This window comes from Lissotriton vulgaris, chromosome 9 (assembly GCF_964263255.1).
Source record: "Lissotriton vulgaris chromosome 9, aLisVul1.2, whole genome shotgun sequence".
NCBI classification, from domain to species: domain Eukaryota; kingdom Metazoa; phylum Chordata; class Amphibia; order Caudata; family Salamandridae; genus Lissotriton; species Lissotriton vulgaris.
The window spans coordinates 594,650,240-594,669,494 of NC_141697.1; the positions used below are offsets into that span (position 1 = coordinate 594,650,240).

At 45.9% G+C, this 19,255-nt stretch overlaps 1 protein-coding gene across 1 annotated transcript in view; it reads left to right on the plus strand.

Moving 5' to 3' along the window:
- The window catches only part of ROM1 (retinal outer segment membrane protein 1), a 115,620-nt gene that overhangs the window by 91,401 nt on the left and 4,964 nt on the right, over positions 1–19,255 (plus strand). The window lies entirely within an intron of this gene.

Sequence of the window (19,255 nt, forward strand, 5' to 3'; positions counted from 1 at the left end):
AATATTACTCAGAATGACATAAGACAGTTTTTAATTTGTGGGCATCAAATGATAACCGGGTACCAGCATTTTCAACTAGTTGCAAGTGGGTCGTAAGATATTCGGGACCCCCTAACCTAAGGCATTCCTACTGTCCTGTTTGTTTTAGGAGTGTCTGTGAACACAGGAAGATGGCCTTCCTTCAAACTCAAGGGACATCTTTTTCTCAGTACCTTGAGCTGAAAAAACAGGTGTCCCTGACCACTGTTACCTTTGAGATAGGGCCAAAAACTGACTTTTTAAGCAACCTTCCTGCCTGGGGCAAGCCCTGATCTTTTGAGAGGTATAAGGAGATTACGATATTGTCGCTGCCATTCACCAAGATATCCAATAAGAATTTAGTTTCATGTTGCTGCCCAGACAGTCCTGGATGTCATACTTTGGTTGATGTTTAAAACCACTACAGCCAGATCATCAACCATATAAAGCAGATTTTAGGTGTCATCTGCAGGTGTAAATACTAATCTTTGGGACTGGATAAGCACAGAAAGTAGCTGGACGTAAGATGTGGATGTACAATCTCAGACACATCATTAAACCCCCAGGCAAATGTCATTCATGCCCCAGACCCACATCATTCTGCCAACATATACATGAGTCTCACACCAAGACATCCATAGGTTCATCTCCCAAAATGTCATTTCATGCCTAGAAAATGGAGCATTTCACTCCCAGACCCAAGTGATTTTACCCCAGATGCAAATCATTCCACTCCAGACAAAACACTATTCCATCGCTGGTGCAAGCAAGAAGCACATCGTTCTACCCCACCCCAGATACAGGTTGTTCAAACCCCAGACATAGACGAGTCAAACCACAGACAGGCTTAATTCTGCTACAAACATATATTCCAATAATAGAAATATTATACCAGCCTTAAGCATGAAGCTCACCATTTATCCTTGAAGCAGAGGAAATTCAAACCAAATTCACAAGTAATTCCACCACTGTCTAACACAACCCATTTCCCCTTCCAACACACAATATTTACACTGTCAGATAAGATCATTCTACCACGAGAACACGTTACTTCACCCCTAGACTCATGTCGTTCCACCACTGGACACAGAAAATTCTGAGCTCAGACACACATCGTTCCAGGCCATACCACGCCAAGACTCAAATTCTAAGTTGGGACACACATCACGCCAACTGCCAAAACACATATTTTACATAGCTAGCAAGGTTATTCCACCCTCAAATATTCAAATGGCCTAACTTGATATTTTCTGGGCAGATGCCTTGTGTGAATGAGAAGTTGACAATGATAGGTAGAGGTGAAGGAGCTTAGAGTGCGCTTTGATGATGGATGAGAGTAAGACACCATCTTTGTAGGAATCGGTAAAATTCGCTAGAGACAGGGGTTTCAAAGATGACCATTGTGGAATCTACATGGAGGGGAAGTTGAAAAGGGGAAGGTGGCTTGGTGTGTCTGTGGTTGTGTGCCTTCTTTATTTTTTAACTGAAGCAGGGGTTGATGTCATTGCGCTTGTCTGAGAAGCACGAGATAGAAGGATCTGGCAGGTGTTGATGCAGGGCTTGTCTGCCATAAAGATAATTCTGCTTCTGTTGGCAGTTTTATTAATGATGTTGATATATATTATGTAGCTTTGGCAGATGTGGTGAGTTGTCTGCATGTTATGCAGATGGACTTAAGTAGACTAAGGTGATTAGGAGTTCTGTTACCTTTAATTTTCTTTCCTGTTTGCAAATCGTTAAGTTTGTAGTTGGTGAGATCTTTGGAGGGCTATGGTGTGAAAGGAACAGCTTTCACTTGCATGCTTTATTTGCTTTGTGGGGGTTCATGTGGCTTTCCAGAAATGCGGACATGGTGGTGGCGAGGCACGACATGAGTTTGTGCTTTTGGTTGTTAACGGAGAAGTGTTTGAAGGAGCCTACATTTTTTTTTCTCTTTTGGTTGACCATGGCGGTTTGGTTAGATGCTGAGAATGGTGATGGAAAAGGCGACGTGATGGGTCGAAACGTGTGCTATTGGACGTTTATGTATAATGGTTGGTGATGTTGAAAAGATGAGGCCAATGATGTAGCCTTTGGAATGTGATGGTTGGCTGAATTTCTGTACCATTTTAGTGTGTCAATGAGGTTGAGGAATTTGTCTCTTGTGTTTTTTTATGCCTGAGAGGTTGAAGAATTCTACCTATGGCCATTTCCTTTGTCTACAGTGGTGCACAAAGCTCCTTGAAGTCAAAGAAGAATGCTATGTAGTCTCTATGGGTCTGGGTATACCCATTTGTGGTGCCAGTGGCCCAAAGTCAGTGTCTGATTTATGTTAATCCCTGACAATCCCTGACATTTGGGGGGGGGGGCCTATGAACAGTGCAATTTCTTTTCTGCGTGTCACATCTCCATGGCAACCAGTTTTAGGGTTGCAATTGAGCTACGGCACATGGATCCATCAAGCACTGTATTTGAGGGAGAGGTAGAAAGCCTCTCTTCGTTATGAGAGGTGTTCAATCTTCACCTTGCCTTTTTCCAATTACCTTGTGAAGGTGTTGCCCTGGCCAGGTCACAGACTGACTTACTGCAACTGGTACTGCCTAGGCCCAGTGAACCACAAAAAGGTTTTCTTTGTTTTCTTTCTCCTTCCTCCAAGAGGTTGGTTCAATCTAGACAGGTGCATTTGCTTCACAAATCATTATATAGAAGGTGTATGATTGTGTGTAATGGTGTTGCAACATAGTATGATGACGATTGTGTGTTTGGAATGGTGAAAGTGGACAGTAGAAACGTTGCCAACAGTCCATGACTGAAAATAGATCATTTTTTTCAGGGTATAAAGCCAGCATAATGATTACACAACACACACATAAATTGCATGGATGTTTGCTGCTATGATGACATCACAAGAAATTACTTCATATGTCATGTGACCAAGATAAGAAGAAATTACAATGAGACCACAGTCCAAGATGGCATAAAGGGAAATTACATAACCTAAAATGAGTGGATTGTGAGAATTGGAACATGAATGCCCTTGTTATCTCCCTATACTAAGAGGCTTCCTTATTTACCTCCCTGTATGTAGTCTTCTTACCTCCATCCCTGACTTCCCTGCTCTAGTTCAACCCGTGAACTTTGTGAAACCCACAATTTAGATCCCTCTAATCACTAAATCTCTTGTCAATCTCCTTTAGTCTGTAGCTCCATCACAATATTGGTCAGCCTTTCCGGGTGGTTTGCTTTGGAGACTATAGCTAGCTGAAGGTTGGTTTATTTAACCTTTGTATTGACATGAGAAGCAAAGAGAACACACCGTCTTAAGATGACACCCATGTTTCATACTTTCTGAGTGGAAATAGGGATGGATCTCCAGACCAGGGGCCATTTAGTGGGATCTCTGATGTCTTCAGTGCCCACAGCCAGTGGTAAACAACGGCCTTCATTCATGTCAATTTTACCTGGTTTCTTGCTGTACTGTTCACTTTGAGAGATCAGAGTATATTCGGCATACAGGTGTATGTCCCATTATCAAGGTCAAAAATAGTGCTTTGCATATATAGTGAGCCTACCATAGCAACTACCAACATATTGTCAAGTGAAGCATGCATAGGGAAGTTGAGATTTACACTATTTACCTTGATTTTATGTTGGTAGTCGATATTGTGGCCGCTCGCATTTGAGGTTTCTAACGCCCTAGCTGTTGCCAGACCAGCGCTACAGGAGTAGCATTTGAAAAACTTTGCCATCACTGCCAAGAGGGAGGAGGAAGCCAACGCGAGGCCGCAGAGGAGGTGAGAGGCGCGGCCCCGGGACTGCGAGGAACAGCGCTAATTCCATCAGCTGTTTCCTCTTCCCGCGTGAGCCGCGCCCCCTCCCAGTGCCCGCCCCCATCAGGTGCCTATAACCTCTCGCGGCCCCCGCTTCGCGGGTGCCGCTCGCATTTGAGGTTTCTAACGCCCTAGCTGTTGCCAGACCAGCGCTACAGGAGTAGCATTTGAAAAACTTTGCCATCACTGCCAAGAGGGAGGAGGAAGCCAACGCGAGGCCGCAGAGGAGGTGAGAGGCGCGGCCCCGGGACTGCGAGGAACAGCGCTAATTCCATCAGCTGTTTCCTCTTCCCGCGTGAGCCGCGCCCCCTCCCAGTGCCCGCCCCCATCAGGTGCCTATAACCTCTCGCGGCCCCCGCTTCGCGGGTGCCGCTCGCATTTGAGGTTTCTAACGCCCTAGCTGTTGCCAGACCAGCGCTACAGGAGTAGCATTTGAAAAACTTTGCCATCACTGCCAAGAGGGAGGAGGAAGCCAACGCGAGGCCGCAGAGGAGGTGAGAGGCGCGGCCCCGGGACTGCGAGGAACAGCGCTAATTCCATCAGCTGTTTCCTCTTCCCGCGTGAGCCGCGCCCCCTCCCAGTGCCCGCCTCCTTTCTACTTTCAGTAACTTTAAACAAGCCCCTCAACGCGCAACGCGGGACGCGCGCGGGACGAAGCCCGGGCCAAGGGCGGGCCCGTTGTTGCCCGTTAGTGACCGGCAGAGACCGGACCGGGCTATCCCCCTTTCAAGTCTGACATTGCAGCAAATAGGCACCAGTATGCCACCAAAAACGAGGAGCACAAAGACCAAATCTAAACACGCACAAGAGGTCGCTGAAATCACGGGTCCCATTGATCTTTTTATAACACGGACCCACGAGGTAATAAACAAGAGTATCGCCCTGATGGAGAAAAGAGTGTCATTAGACCTCTTGAACGCAAACGCAAAACGTTCCTCCCTAGGCGCTATAGCAAACGCCACTTCGCCAATATATCTAAACTCACAAAATTGTTCCCTCCCCGTGTCTTTGTCAGTTCCGGATATAAACACCGTGCCATCGACAGTGGATCTGTCCGTAACACAATCTGACTCAGACCCCTCGCAATATACTGACGACCTGGAAGCAACTCCAGAGTTGGTGATTTCACAAACCCAGGAGGTAACAAGCGAAAATATGAACTTTTATCCCCAAGAAGTAAGGGAAGGAGCTATCCCAAAACAAAGAAATAGAACTCCATCTAGCAATACCGTTGTCACTCTTCTTTGTTTAGACCACGTTTCAAATCACGCAAACCCCACAACCCAAGTAAATGTACTGCCTCCCCCCGCAACAAATTTACCACCTTCGAAAGTCACAATTGAGGCCCTCGAAAAAACTTGCAAAACGTGCAAAGTCACGGCGCAAGTTTTAACGACAATAAAAGACCTCTTATACCAGCACTTAAAACCCATTCAACTTAGTATTAGAAACGTAGAAGCACAGCTGAACATAATTTCCGCAACACTCCTGGACACTAACACGCGCATAGACGTAAAGGGTAAGCGAAATCCACCGCAGCTACCAAAGATACAAACACAAGCACAAACAAGTAAAACAGCCAACTGTCCAAATCCAATCACTATACCCCAAAAAAGTCAACATCAAAAACCCGTAAACCAAAACCCGACACCCCAAATGCCCAAACCACAACGGAGTAATACCCCGGCTGCACCAAACCATCAATCGAAAAACACAGACTTAGCTACTTTAGACACACCAGGAGCAGCGGCTAAGAACAATAATACAAATAAGGCTCAATCTGGTAAAGAGCCAGCCCCCCTCCCACTAAACCCAGCAGTCCCCCAGCCGTCCCCAATGAACATCACGAAAAAACCACCACCAAAAAGACGCCCAGCCCATCTGCCCCCAGGAGCTACCCCTTATACTATAGTTCTCACAGGTGTACCAGAGAAAACTGATGACACTCCCGAAACTGCATGGTCATTAAAGAACAAGGTCATGCAGTGGCTGAGTATTAACAGGCCCTTAGAGTCCCACATCTCGGGAGGAATCTCCTCAGCCCGTAGGGTAACCTGGGTAGGGAAAACCACGAAAACAATCCGCGGAGACTGCATCATAGTTACATGCAGAGATCCCTCCGCAGTGGATTTCATCTGCTCCTGGCCATCTCTTGAAAAGAAGGGAGGGATTGACGCCCGGCATCTCTCTTTCTTCTATCCCCCAGCGAGGCAGCTCCGTAACTCTCCGCCCTGGTCTTGGCACCAAACTCCCAGGGAACCATGGAACCAAGACCCATGGGATCACCAGGAGTACACCCATGAACATAGCGGTAGAACTGGGTCGAGAGAACAGCCGAGGCAATATTGGCAAGAAAGACCCTATCAGCATTATGAAGGCTGGCAGATCTTTCCGACTCAAAATCGCTTCGACTGTCTGGAGATGGTCGATTGACCACCCAGGGAGGGTCCCAGCAATGCGAAACCCCACTCCCCAACTCAATTAACAAACCCAGCACAATATCCAATACCCTCAGTACCCCCCTCTGAATATAAAGACAATTCATTACAGAAGACACAAACCACTAGCAGGAACGCTCTGATAAAACCTCCTCAAGCAAACTTTTTGCTAAAAGGCGAAATTGTTCTTGGACCGTGCAACCAGCCACCACCAGCCTCCAGGGCTCCAGCCGAATTCCACCAGGCTATCCCACGAGAAACACCAGAAACTATGCCTGTAAACACTCTACCAACTACATCAAGCACTATAACGGCAACTGCGAAACAGGGTGTTCCAATTGCATATTGGAATATCGCAGGTTTGACCTCGAAAATAACATCATCTTTATGGCTCGACACAGCAAAGCAACATCATATACTGTGCCTGCAAGAAACCTGGTGCATAACTCCACTGCACCTTATAGGTTATAAAACCATCTTCACCCAAGCAGTACCCGGAAACATGGGCAGACCAAAAGGAGGACTTGCAATCCATATCGCCAATACCCTACCACTTAGAGTGAAACTGCTAAAGGAGTCCACCACTTTCCAAATTATTCAAATAACGCAGGACATGCAGACAGCAGTACATCCAGTTAGTAAACTCATTCTCATAAACTACTATAATAATTTATCCTCCTTGGAATGTTGGTCTAATCTAGTTGAGATAGTTGCATTCTTAATCTCCTTACAACGTGACAACAAAACTACTCCCACCCATTATATATGGGGCGGTGATTTTAATTCTTCTATGTGCGTGAACCACAAAAATGGTAATTGCGGTCTCCAGAACGAACTTGGCAATCCTATTCCACACTTTGCACATTCGTTATGCGGGAACAAACTTAACGAAATCCTCTTCTCTCTAGATTTGGACTTTGTAAATGAATTAGTTGATCCGCAGTGTGACTATCTGCCTACTTTTCACGGGCGTGGCTGTGCCACAACTATCGATTTCATAATAGCATCAAACTCACTAAAAGGCCAACTAACAAACTATAAAATTGGGACTAATCCAATAAGTGATCATTACCCGCTCAGTGTGACAATCAACATGATGCAAGCAGGAGCATACTCCGCAAAGCCCAGTACTCTTGAACAACATCTAGTGTCCGTGAAGAAACTGAATGGGTACACAATTAAATGGGCAAAAATTGACCCTGCAGAGATGACACAGAGGATCTGTGGAAAAACCCAACACTGGCTATCCAAATGCATGTCACCTGAAGAACCGCCAGAAACGATCGTCAGTTGCTTCCAAAACATCCAAGAAAAAATAAGGGACGAGCTATTTGTTAACCTAAAAAACAATACCAAGCTCCCGACCAAGAGATGGTTTGATTCCACCTGTCGAAAGGCACTCACAGCTCTAAAAGAAGCCTTGCACAAGCCCACGAGAGACGTGGACGAAATCTCTCAACTGAGGAAAAACTATAATTTTGCTCGAAAAGAACGGAAAAACCAGATGAAACGAGAACTTTGGCTGCGCTTACATGATAGTGCCCAAAGGAAAGACAGCACTGCTTTCTGGGAAGTTGTGAGATCCCCACTTATGGCCAACAGCACCAATCATGACCATCTTGATGTAGCAATAACGGAGGCCGAATGGGTTCTCCATTTTTCCAAAATCTTCGGAAACTTTCACGATGCACCATCAAGTATACCAACCAATGACTCCCCCGCGGAGCGAAGCGGTACTTATCCGATCAATATACGTTTTTCCCTCAGTGAAATTATAAAAGCAATCAAGGCCTCAAAACCCGGGAAGGCCCCAGGACCCGACGGGGTGCCAATGGACCTGTTCCTTTACGACGTGGACTTCTGGTCGAAAATAATCTTACGGGTAATGTCAGCAGCAGCCTCAATTGGCCTTTTTCAATCTTGGTCCACTTCAATCCTATTGCCAATATTTAAAAAAGGCGACCGCAATGATCCCGCATGCTATCGTCCAATTTCCCTTCTGGATTCCATGGGAAAGATTGCAGGTCGGCTACTCCTGGACCGATTGCAATCTTGGGCCCGGGAGAACAACATCATAACCGACCTGCAATACGGCTTCCAGAAGGGGCTAGGAACCGTGGAGCAGGCCCTTAATCTTGTCCTTTTGGCTGGAAAATATGCCCGCGCTAAAGGAGGAAATATTTTCCTTGTTTATGTCGATTTAAGCGCGGCATTTGACTGTGTCCAGCATGCGAAGCTCTGGCAATTATTAGCAGAACTTGGCGTGGACCCTCCCATACTAACTTTTCTAAGAGAACTTTATTCTATGGCAGAGGGTCGAGTTCGATTTGGTACCAGTGGAGAATTGTCACGACCCTTTCAAATAAGGAAGGGAGTAAGACAGGGATGCGTATTGGCCCCATTCCTGTTCAACCTATACACAAATGGGCTCGAGCAGGCAATGCTGGAAGGGTGCCAGGACCTCCCGCAGATAAACCGCCGGCCAATACCCACCCTCTTATACGCCGACGATTCAGTAATATTAGCGCGTACCCCAAATCAACTTCAGTTGCAACTGGACAAATATATTTCATTCATGGACACACTTGATCTTAAAGTCAATATCAAAAAGACATTCACGATGGCAATTGGCCCAAGGACAAAAACGACCAAACCCATAATGGTCAATGGCAACAGACTTGAAAAAACCTCGGTTTATCCATACCTGGGCATTCTAGTGGATGATGAAATGAACTGGCAAAAGGCAATTGAAGCTAGAAACCTACATTTCCGTCGAGCATCATCTGCTTTAACTTCCTTCTCGAGGAAAATGGGGAAACCGGCACCTTCCGAACTTTTAACTATATATTATGCAAAATGCCACAGTGTGGCGACATATGGAGCTGGAATCTGGGGCTATGGTCGCATCGACCAGCTCCAGGTTACCGAAAATGTCTTCATAAAATATATTTTAGCCCTCCCACGAAGCTCCCCGATATTTGCCTCACATCGGGAGCTTGGCATGGACTACATCGTCGACACCATACGGTGCCAGCCAATCTTACTGTGGCACCGGATCTGGTGCAACCCTGAATGCCACTTAACCCGCTCCCTTATCACTGATTGTCTAGGCCTGACAAATTGGCGAAAAATCCCGTGGCTAAATTACGTATGTAATTTCTTTAAAGACATGGAGTGCGAACAGTACTTTGACGAGCCTCCTTCAGTCGAAGATATCTCCAGGAAAAAACTAAAGCAAATGTGCCTGGGCCATCTGAGAGACCTCCGCAACCAGGCGGAGATCATCAAACCGCACAACGAAAAAATATGTGTCCTACGGCAGGGAAAAACCATACAGCCCTATTTGACATTTTATTTATCAAATTATGAAAAGTATCTTCTCACAAGATTACGCTTTGATCTATTTTTTCGGCTGGTGTCTTTTCCGGAGACGCAGAACTGGTCCCTTAATATGACGAAGTGTCCCTGTGACGGACTGTCGACGCAAAGTACGATCCACGTCGTTCTATTTTGTAAATATTATAAATTAGCAAGAAAGACATGGATCATTCCGATTCTTCGATCCAGTGGACTAAGGCTCTCATACCCAGCACTATCCTATCTACAATCCTTAAAAACGCCACATGAAGCCAAATGCGCAGCGACTTTTCTCAAAACAGTTATAACCATACGCCGTAACATCCCCAGTTAAAGTGATAAAGCTATAACTATAGAATGTTTTTATTATTCGAAAAGTGTTCCTATTTTTACCCATCTATAATGATCTGAATCTCGTTATGATTCTGTACTTTTTTGTATCTGTAAATTTTTAAATTGTACTTTTTATGGTTATTGAATTTTATAACCGAATAAAAGTTGTTGAAACTGAAACACTAAATCTCTTGTCAATCTCCTTTAGTCTGTAGCTCCATCACAATATTGGTCAGCCTTTCCGGGTGGTTTGCTTTGGAGACTATAGCTAGCTGAAGGTTGGTTTATTTAACCTTTGTATTGACATGAGAAGCAAAGAGAACACACCGTCTTAAGATGACACCCATGTTTCATACTTTCTGAGTGGAAATAGGGATGGATCTCCAGACCAGGGGCCATTTAGTGGGATCTCTGATGTCTTCAGTGCCCACAGCCAGTGGTAAACAACGGCCTTCATTCATGTCAATTTTACCTGGTTTCTTGCTGTACTGTTCACTTTGAGAGATCAGAGTATATTCGGCATACAGGTGTATGTCCCATTATCAAGGTCAAAAATAGTGCTTTGCATATATAGTGAGCCTACCATAGCAACTACCAACATATTGTCAAGTGAAGCATGCATAGGGAAGTTGAGATTTACACTATTTACCTTGATTTTATGTTGGTAGTCGATATTGTGGAGCTGATATAAGTGCAAGTCAATATTTAAACTTTGAAATTTCTGAAATGTTAGTACATCTGAAATTTTAGTGAGTGTTGTAAGCAGCAGAGCATGTAAATGTTGAATATTAGGACTAGCCTCTAGGGCTTGCAACAGAAGATTATTTGCTTGAAGGATTTGAGAGACCCATTTATGATTAGTTGCTTCTTTTTAAGGAAGAAAAATTAACAGGTGAGTCCCAAAGATTCCCTTCCACTCTATTATATTAGGATTCAACAAACTCCTGTCTCTTAAAAGCTGATGAGAATAAGATCAAAGCTACCTGGTATCCTTCATGCGGGGCAAGAAGAAATACCTCTCGTATTTTTGCACCTGCAATTTCCTGTCCTCTCCGGGACCTGAAGCCAAACTTAAGGCCTCGGATAATGAATGTCATTTCACATAGTCCTTAGGCTGTGGTGTGACTTCCTTCTCTAGTACTTTGTTAGGGTTCGACAACTGGAAGTGGCCTTTAGAAGGCTGGGGCCTCAGAGACCAGTGCATCTTTCTGATAATTGCCTGTTTCATACAGTGGTGAACAACCAGTGTTTAGAGGGCTGCCGTCAAGCTTTTATTACCTGTGGGGCAAATGCAAGAGAGGGTCTTTGGAGAAAGGAATGCTGCAGGGTATGTTCGACATGTAGCTTACAATTTTGTTATCTAGCCAGAATCCTGAGCAGTTTAGCTATGAAGGGGGTACCCCTATCTCACTCTCCAACTCCCTCTTCTGCTTGAGGGCCTAAAGGTAAATGTATCAATTAGTGAGAGGCATCTTATTAGCTGTGAACGTAAAGGTTGTTGTGGTGGGGAGAAGACAATCGTTTGGTGGCTGTGGCACTCCCAGGCCTGTCTCAGTATCCTGCTTGCAGCCTTCCATTATTTCTGCAAAGCTCAATAGCCTACCGTGATTTTCTAACCCCTCTAACGGGTCCTGATCCCTTTCTAAGACACACATGACCCCACTTCAGTGGTTCTATATCCTTTCCCCCAACAACCCTCCCTCAATTTCTAACTCTGTGTCAAGGTAACTTGCATTGCCTGTCATGCTCAAAACGCCTATTTAGCAATGGCACAGATATTTAAAAAAGAGCTATCAAGAGAACAACATGGTAACATTGTGAGTGGCATGAGTTATGGCATGTGTAGTGTGCAGTGCTAACCATAACCAGCCAATTCCAGAGGGTTTCTACGTTTGAGCCAGAACATTAACTCCGTTTTTAACTGGTGTTTTTTTAAAGAGACAACTATATATTTTTATTCCACAGTAGAAGTTGCCAGTGTGTAGTTATAGTGAGGTCAGTTTCCATAAGAAGAGCATTTTTTTATTTTGGTAATACATTTGAAGCAGTTTGACGAATCTACAGAAAACTTTCCCAAAACAAGTTTGCCCACCTTGTTCTTTCCTGGAAAGTTTTGCACTGGTCCATCAAATGAGGACCAAGAAAAAGGAGCGGTTCCAAAATGTTGATTTTCCATGTTAATTATCACAGGAAACTTTGCTCTCAGATACAGAAAAAAAACAGCTGAACAGAATTACCCCAAATTTGCCAGAAAGTCTGAACATTGCTTGGAAAGCATGGTTTTTGTGCTTTGGTGTAAATCCATTTAGCTGTTTTCAAAAAAGTTGTGTTTAAAGAGCGGCTCGGTTGGGCATGAAGGAGTTAAACGTAAAAAAAAAAATAGGTTTGAGAGGCTGGCTTAGTATATGGTGCTCACTTATGTAAGTGTAGCACCCTGCACTAATCCAGACAACCTTTATGGTGATTTTAGTGGTCTTGGACAACCTTAGAAAGCTCTCTAAGTGGAAGCAGTGGAAAGCAGCCTTCAGGCTTAGTCCAGAGGAGTGTAAAGCAGCTTGTTTTACCAGTACTTAATCTTATGGTATAGATTAAGTGAAAAGAAAATACACAGAGTAGTTATAAAAATAGGTATTTACTATTAACGCTCACTAACACAATGTATTATCTCCTACACGGAGATACAACACAATACACACAATACTTTGGCAACAGAATTCGTGAATAGCACAGGACACACAGTGGTCCCCAGGGGGAGACCAAACCATGTACTAAAATAGTGGAATGCGAACCACAACCTATGTCGAGAATGAACACAGAAGACGTAGAATAGCCGGGGACCCAGGTGAGTATCTAGGAACCTCATGGAGGTCGTGTGCAGAGTGGGAACACAACTGCGTGCTCAATGTTAGTCAATAGGTATGTCGAGATTGTAATTTTAAAGAAGGACCCTACCCAGTGGACCCCGAAAAAACCCAGTGGAAGACGGAAGGTTGGAGAGTCACCCCACCTGTGGATACCCCAGGAACCAGGATACCTACGCCAGGGAAACCGGGTGCACAGGTGTGATGCGACGTCGGAAACCACCATAGACCACAATGGAGGACTTCAGAAAAGATGCCAAAGGCAAAGAAGGTGAAAGTGTCCAATGGAAACCAAAGGTGGATTCAAGGTGAGAGGTACCTGCAAGCACAGGGGACAGAGTCTATGCCACTCAGGAGTGACCTGGAGGCACAGACAACGCATGCCTAGCGATATCAGAGATGCAGGAGAGTTGACTGTGCCCTTGATGTTGCAGCTGTATGGACCAGGCGACGCCGAGGAGGACCAGGAGCTGTGCACAAGCTGTCCCATGTCGAATGTCAAGACCCAGGGGGTCAATGTCCGGCAGGGGCATCAACAAACCTTGGCAACGGCAACCAACGTAGGTGTAGAAAAGGGTGTGGTGTCAGGACAGGCAAGGTCCAAGTAACTCACCACGAGCAGGTAAGTCAGAGCAGGCCCTGTGCAAGCAGGGACGCCCACTGGAGCCAAAGAAGACCCTCAAGAGGACCCACAGGCCAGAAGAACAGGAGTCACAAGAGGACCTCCACCAACTCACCAAAGGATGCAGGCCCACGGTTCAAAGGATGCGATGCAGGTGAAGGTCTTGGCTGCAGGAGATGCTTGACGTTGGAGCTTCTTGGAGCCCGAAGGTCTCTGGAGGATAGAGTCAACAAGCCTTGGCAACGGCAAGTCAACGCGGTGCAGAGGGGTTCTGTTCCAACTATTCCGATGAGGGATACTGGCCACAAACTCGGTAGAAAGACAATGCAGGCCTCAAGGGAGTTTCAGAGCCACCACCTGTATTGCTGAGCCTTTCGGAGTAAGTCGGAGACCAGGATCAGCAGACCTTTCAGCTGCTCTGCAGTGCCTGCAGATTCAGGGGAGTGACTCCTTCAGTCCGAGAACGATTCCTTCAGGTGTCTTGGATGTCAACATGCCTTGTGAAGAACCTGTATCGAGCACAGGCACAGACGTTGCAGCAAACTTGCAGGACGACAAGACCAAGAGCAGCAGGAGTCTTCCCAGTTCATTCTCTGTTCCTAACATGAAGTCCAGCGAGGTCCAGAGTGCCCAGGCGGTTGAAGTTGAAGTGGTATGTGATTTGTATCTTGTCCCATGATGAATCTAGTAACCCACCCACAGGTAAGCCCTTAAGTGCCCTAATTAAAGGGTTGGAATTATTCAGGGGTCCCTCCTAGAGGAGGGGCTGGACAGTGGTGAGGATACTCCCATGTCCTTTGTCCAGTTTCGCACCAGCGTGGGAGCCAACAGCTCCCTGAAGTGGTTTGGACTGAAGTATGCAAGGAGGGCACTAAATGTGCCATTCAAGCAGTCTGAGTGGTGCTGGGAAGCACCCCCACCCTGTCCCAATGCACTAAGTCTAAGCTGGGAGGTGGTCACACCTCCCTGTGACAGGATACCTATTGTCCTGCCTTCCTCTGCTCGAGCTTGGCTCAGCAGCAGAAGGGCAGAATCGTGTCTCTGGCCGGCAGCATCCATAGTTTCCTGTCCTGGTCTAGAAGACTGGTACCAGGTGTACTGAGGCCCTCCCAGAGGAGCTTTACAGTGCATGAAATCATACCTCCCACACCATTTATGGAGTGGGGGTATGACTCCAACATGTTTGATACCAAACACGACAGGGTTTCTTACAGCCAGTTTAGAGATGGTCATCGTGTAATGACGCATGGCCACTGTATGTATCTTAATTGCTGATGCACTTACAGCCCAGAAGAATGGACACCGAACGTTGTAGGGGTGTCCGGCTCATGCAGGGGCACCCTCACACTTAGAACCGAGCACCATGCCTTCAGGATTGAAAGGCCTGCCTTAGGGGTGCCGTAGGTTTTAGGTGCAGTAGGTTTTAGGTGCAGTGACCTCCGGTATAAGGAAACTTTATCTGTCATAAGTGGTGCTAGCACCAGCTCACACAGGCTGTAATGGCAGACCTGTAGTCACATGTTCAGTGGTCTCTCATGGGTGGCATAATATATGCTGCAGCTCATGGTCGACCCCTGGGTACCTTAGTACCATATACTAGCGACATATCAGGGTACACCAGTAGCCAATCTGTACCTAAGTACTCACCATGTCCAATTTAGGGAAGAAGCACAGAGACTGTGGTCCTGATTAGCAGTATGCCAGTCGGACTAGTCAGTAAAACATAATGACCCCAGCAAAAAGTGGGGGTGACCTTGAAAGCAGATCCTATTTTCCTACAGTAGAGCCTTCTGATTGGCCAAGGGAGATTTGTTTCCCCCATCTACCGCTTTGGAACCACAATACCGGTGTGGGTATCGCAGTACTGAGCAATCTGATTGGCTGGCTGCAGCTCTGAAGAAACTGTTGTGGCCATCATTACAGGACTCCGGGAACTTGGTCCTTGATACTACCGTAGGACCCAGCCCAACCCTCCTGTGAGATACCATGATACTTCTGCAGGATCTGCTGTGTAAGCTTCCACCCAGTGGTGGCGGTTTACTGTGCAAGGTTCCCTGAGGAAGCCTGCACAGTACCATGGAGTGGAATCTTGGATGCTCATTTTTTAAGGTACCTGGGAAAAAAATTAAGAAAAGGAGAAGAAAATGCGGGTTTGTCATTCATGGGACTGGGTGGAGATGCAAAGAACATTTTTTTGTCTGCAGGTACCGCAGTAACAAACAATCTAATTGGCTGGACACAATTCTGATAAAAATGTTGCAGCCACCATTACAGGACTATGGGACTTGGTCTTGGTCCTGTCCCAGAGTCACCCTAACTCACAGGCTAAAATTTTTTTATTTAATCCATGGGTCCTACAAGTAATCCGGTATGCGGCGCGGGTCCCACGCCACATACCGGATTACTCGTAGGACATCGCTACTTCTGGAGATTTACCTCTAAATAATTGAACGTGGAATATAATCTTTGATGTTACTGTGCATCTGCAAAACTGAAAAAGTTAAAGAATGATTTAATCAAATTGATTTAGCCTTGAGAAAGCCCTGGCGCTACTCGCCATATAGGGTGAAACACGTGTCGGTTGTTGTTTGCTCCTTGTTGAATTAATAAAACAACTTCTTGGATAAATTCAACGAAGATGGAATTAATTTTTAGTATTTGAATGGTGATTGCAATGAAGACAAGAAGGATTTAGCCTTATATGTGAATAACTCATCTACTCACAGAAAAGGAACGTATACTCATACTTAACCTTAACTTGAAACTTTGAAGCTCTTAGGGTCCAGAGCTTTGAGTATGGTTCCCTCGTTCCTTCAATAATCACGAAGAAAGATATAGACCTGGGATCCCTGGACCTTTTACCCTTGTTGAAATAAGTTTAAGGTGTGTCGAATGAGAAGGTTTAGAATCATCTGTTTCTCATGTACAACTGCATCGCATTGCGTCTCTGAAGGGCTTACAGAGGGTCTGTATGTGGCAGGGGGGCAAGGTAATGCATCAATATATCGTCCAGTGGGACCAAATCTTCCTATGCTTCTGTGGGCATCCCGTGCTTGAAAAATTACAATTTTGGCACCCACGCATCTGTCTGAGGCCGTTTTCCACTTTCCTAGCCCCGGTGGGGCGGACGCCTTCCACTTCTGGGCAATGTCCCTTTTGGCCAAAATGAGGCCCACGACAGGAGGTGGGGTTTGTAACGATTTCCTCCAATCTCTTCTGTGCTGTGTAGGAGAAGTAATCTGGGATCAAATGGAATGGTCCAGGCCAGCACCTGGCACAGGCAGGACATCACCCCGCTCCAAAATGGTTGTATTACCACACAACTCCATACTGTATTGAGAAATTAACCCTCCACTTTTGTACAGTGGAGGCACTGGGGGACTGGATGACTCCTATCTTCCACAATCAGGATCTTGTATAGTATATACGGTGTAGATATTTAAATTGTATGAGGCAGAATCTCGAGGAGACCGCCGCATGTTGGGGGCTAGCAAGGGCCTGTGTCCAGTCATCATCGGTCAAGGTCGGCACGTCAACTTCCCAGGCAGTTCTGGTTTTATGTAATGTAGTGCGTGTATGAGTGGTTAATGTCTGATATATTTGCTTAATTTTGTGTGCCCATAGGTCCCCATTAGTAACCTGCCTTCTAGCGGGTGGAATTCTGGAAGGGACTTCAAATGTCGATTATGGGGGTTAAGAGCATGTCAACTGTAGATAGCGGTGGGACTGGGATTTATGTAAGTGGAACTCAGTTTGTAGTTGCAGAAAGGATTTAAGAATGCAGCCCTGCATAATGTCACCTAAGGTGGATATTCCAATGAGGTCCCATTTACGGAATCCCACTAGGAACGAGACAGAATGTAAGTAGGTGCTCTGCCAAAGAGGGTTCGTTTGCATCAATTTCCCCATCCAGCCGATGGTTTTCACTGTGCATCTAAAAAACTGTATAACAGTTTTGCTGGCTGGTGGGAGAGCATCCAATGTAATCTGACTGTACAGGAGTTTCTGCAGTGGGGTTACCTTCATTGCCAGCCTCTCTACTGCATAGGCTGGGTCAGACTGGGATCCATACCACCATTCATTGATAACTAGGAGGTGGGATGCGGAATAGTATGCATAAATATTTGCCGCTGTAGTATGTTGATTGTGTGCAATGCCACCCGGATCGCGCAACCCTGCCACAGAAACCTATTCAATATCGCATTTAATTGTGTGAACCAAGAATGGGGGACGTTATGTGGGAAATTTTGCAGCCGATATAATAAGTGGGGTAAAGATACTAATTAAAAAATGGCTGAATGCCCGTATAGGGATAGGAGCAACTGGGACCGTACTGAAGTTTGGCTACGGACCACAGGGAGCAGTCGTAGGACATGGCCATATGTAAACTTCCAGATACTTAAACCCAACTGTAGCATAGGATAATTGTGCAGCCTGGGTCTGGCGTTTCTGGTCTCCGCACACTGGGAAGAGCATGAATCTGGAGGGTTAGTTCCCAACCCTGTAGTTTCTCCAAATACTTGGAGAATCTGAAGGATATGGGGCCCGGAGGCCCATGGATCTGTCAAAAAGAATAGGATGTCATCTGCGTAGAGTGAAATTCTGTCATAATGTTCTTGCAACCACTCAAATCCTCTGCTCAGCGGATCCTGACGGACCCATACCGCCAGGGGCTCTATGGCCAGGGCGAAGAGCAGTGGAGATAAGGGGCAGCCCTTTTGTATGCCTCGATGAATGGGAGAGGGGGAAGATCGGTTACCAGCCACCCTAACAGAGGCCGAGAGGTCTGTGTATAGCAACTTTATGTATGCTAAAAATCAGGGTCCTAAGTTTGTGGCTCGCAGGAGTTTGAAGAGATACGTCCAACTTAGAGAGTCAAACACCTTATCAATGTCGGCCAACAGAATGGCCGCCGGCCGGCGAAGCTCATGGGCCCTAGCAATGGTGTTGTGAACCCATCTGATGTTGTGCCTGGTGGATCGCTGAGGCATGAAGTCCACCTGATCTGGGTGAATGAGGTCTTTAACACCTTGGCTGCTAAGGCAATTCCCCTCCTGTGCTGGAAATTGCTATTTGGCTTTATTCATGACGAGCTCAGCTCGTCATAAGCACAGCTCCAGTGTGCCTCATGACAAGCTGAGCTCGTCATGAGCAGGGAAGGGGTTAATGCATGATCTAAGACAGTCTGCGAGGACTTTGCTGAGTAATTTGGACTCGAAATTGAGCAGCGAAATTCGGCGAATTGGTCTTCCGGGGTCAGCCTGATTTAAGAAATACTACTATTTCCGCATGCCGCCATTCTGTAGGCAGCATGTGTTGCTTGCAAGCTTCCTGTAGTGCCGCTAAGAAATGAGGGGCCAACTTTGTCATGTGTGGTCTCAAGAAGTCGTTGGATATCCGTTGGGACCAGGCGCTTTGCCGGGATTAGTGTTAATCAATGCTGCTCTTAGCTCGTCTAAAGTTATGTGGGTATCCAATCGGTCCCTTTAGTGGTCTGAAAGTTTGCGGGGCAGGATATCAGACAAGAATTCATCAATGAGGTCCTCTGAAATCGGCTCCCGGTTCTAGTATAGCGATTTTGTGTCAATAACAGGAGCAAAAACCTGTCAACCGTGTTGGGATTGGGGTAGAGAATGCGATAAGAACATGTGGTACCCCAACTGGTATTATTCGAAGGCAATTAGTAAGGATATGCATACACTATTATCCAAAAGGAAGCCAGGAGACTCTATTTGGTTATAGTATGTGCTCATGGCATCATGTATATAGATAATTGGCAAAAGGAAGCAATTAGCAGTTGTGACAGCACTGCAATAT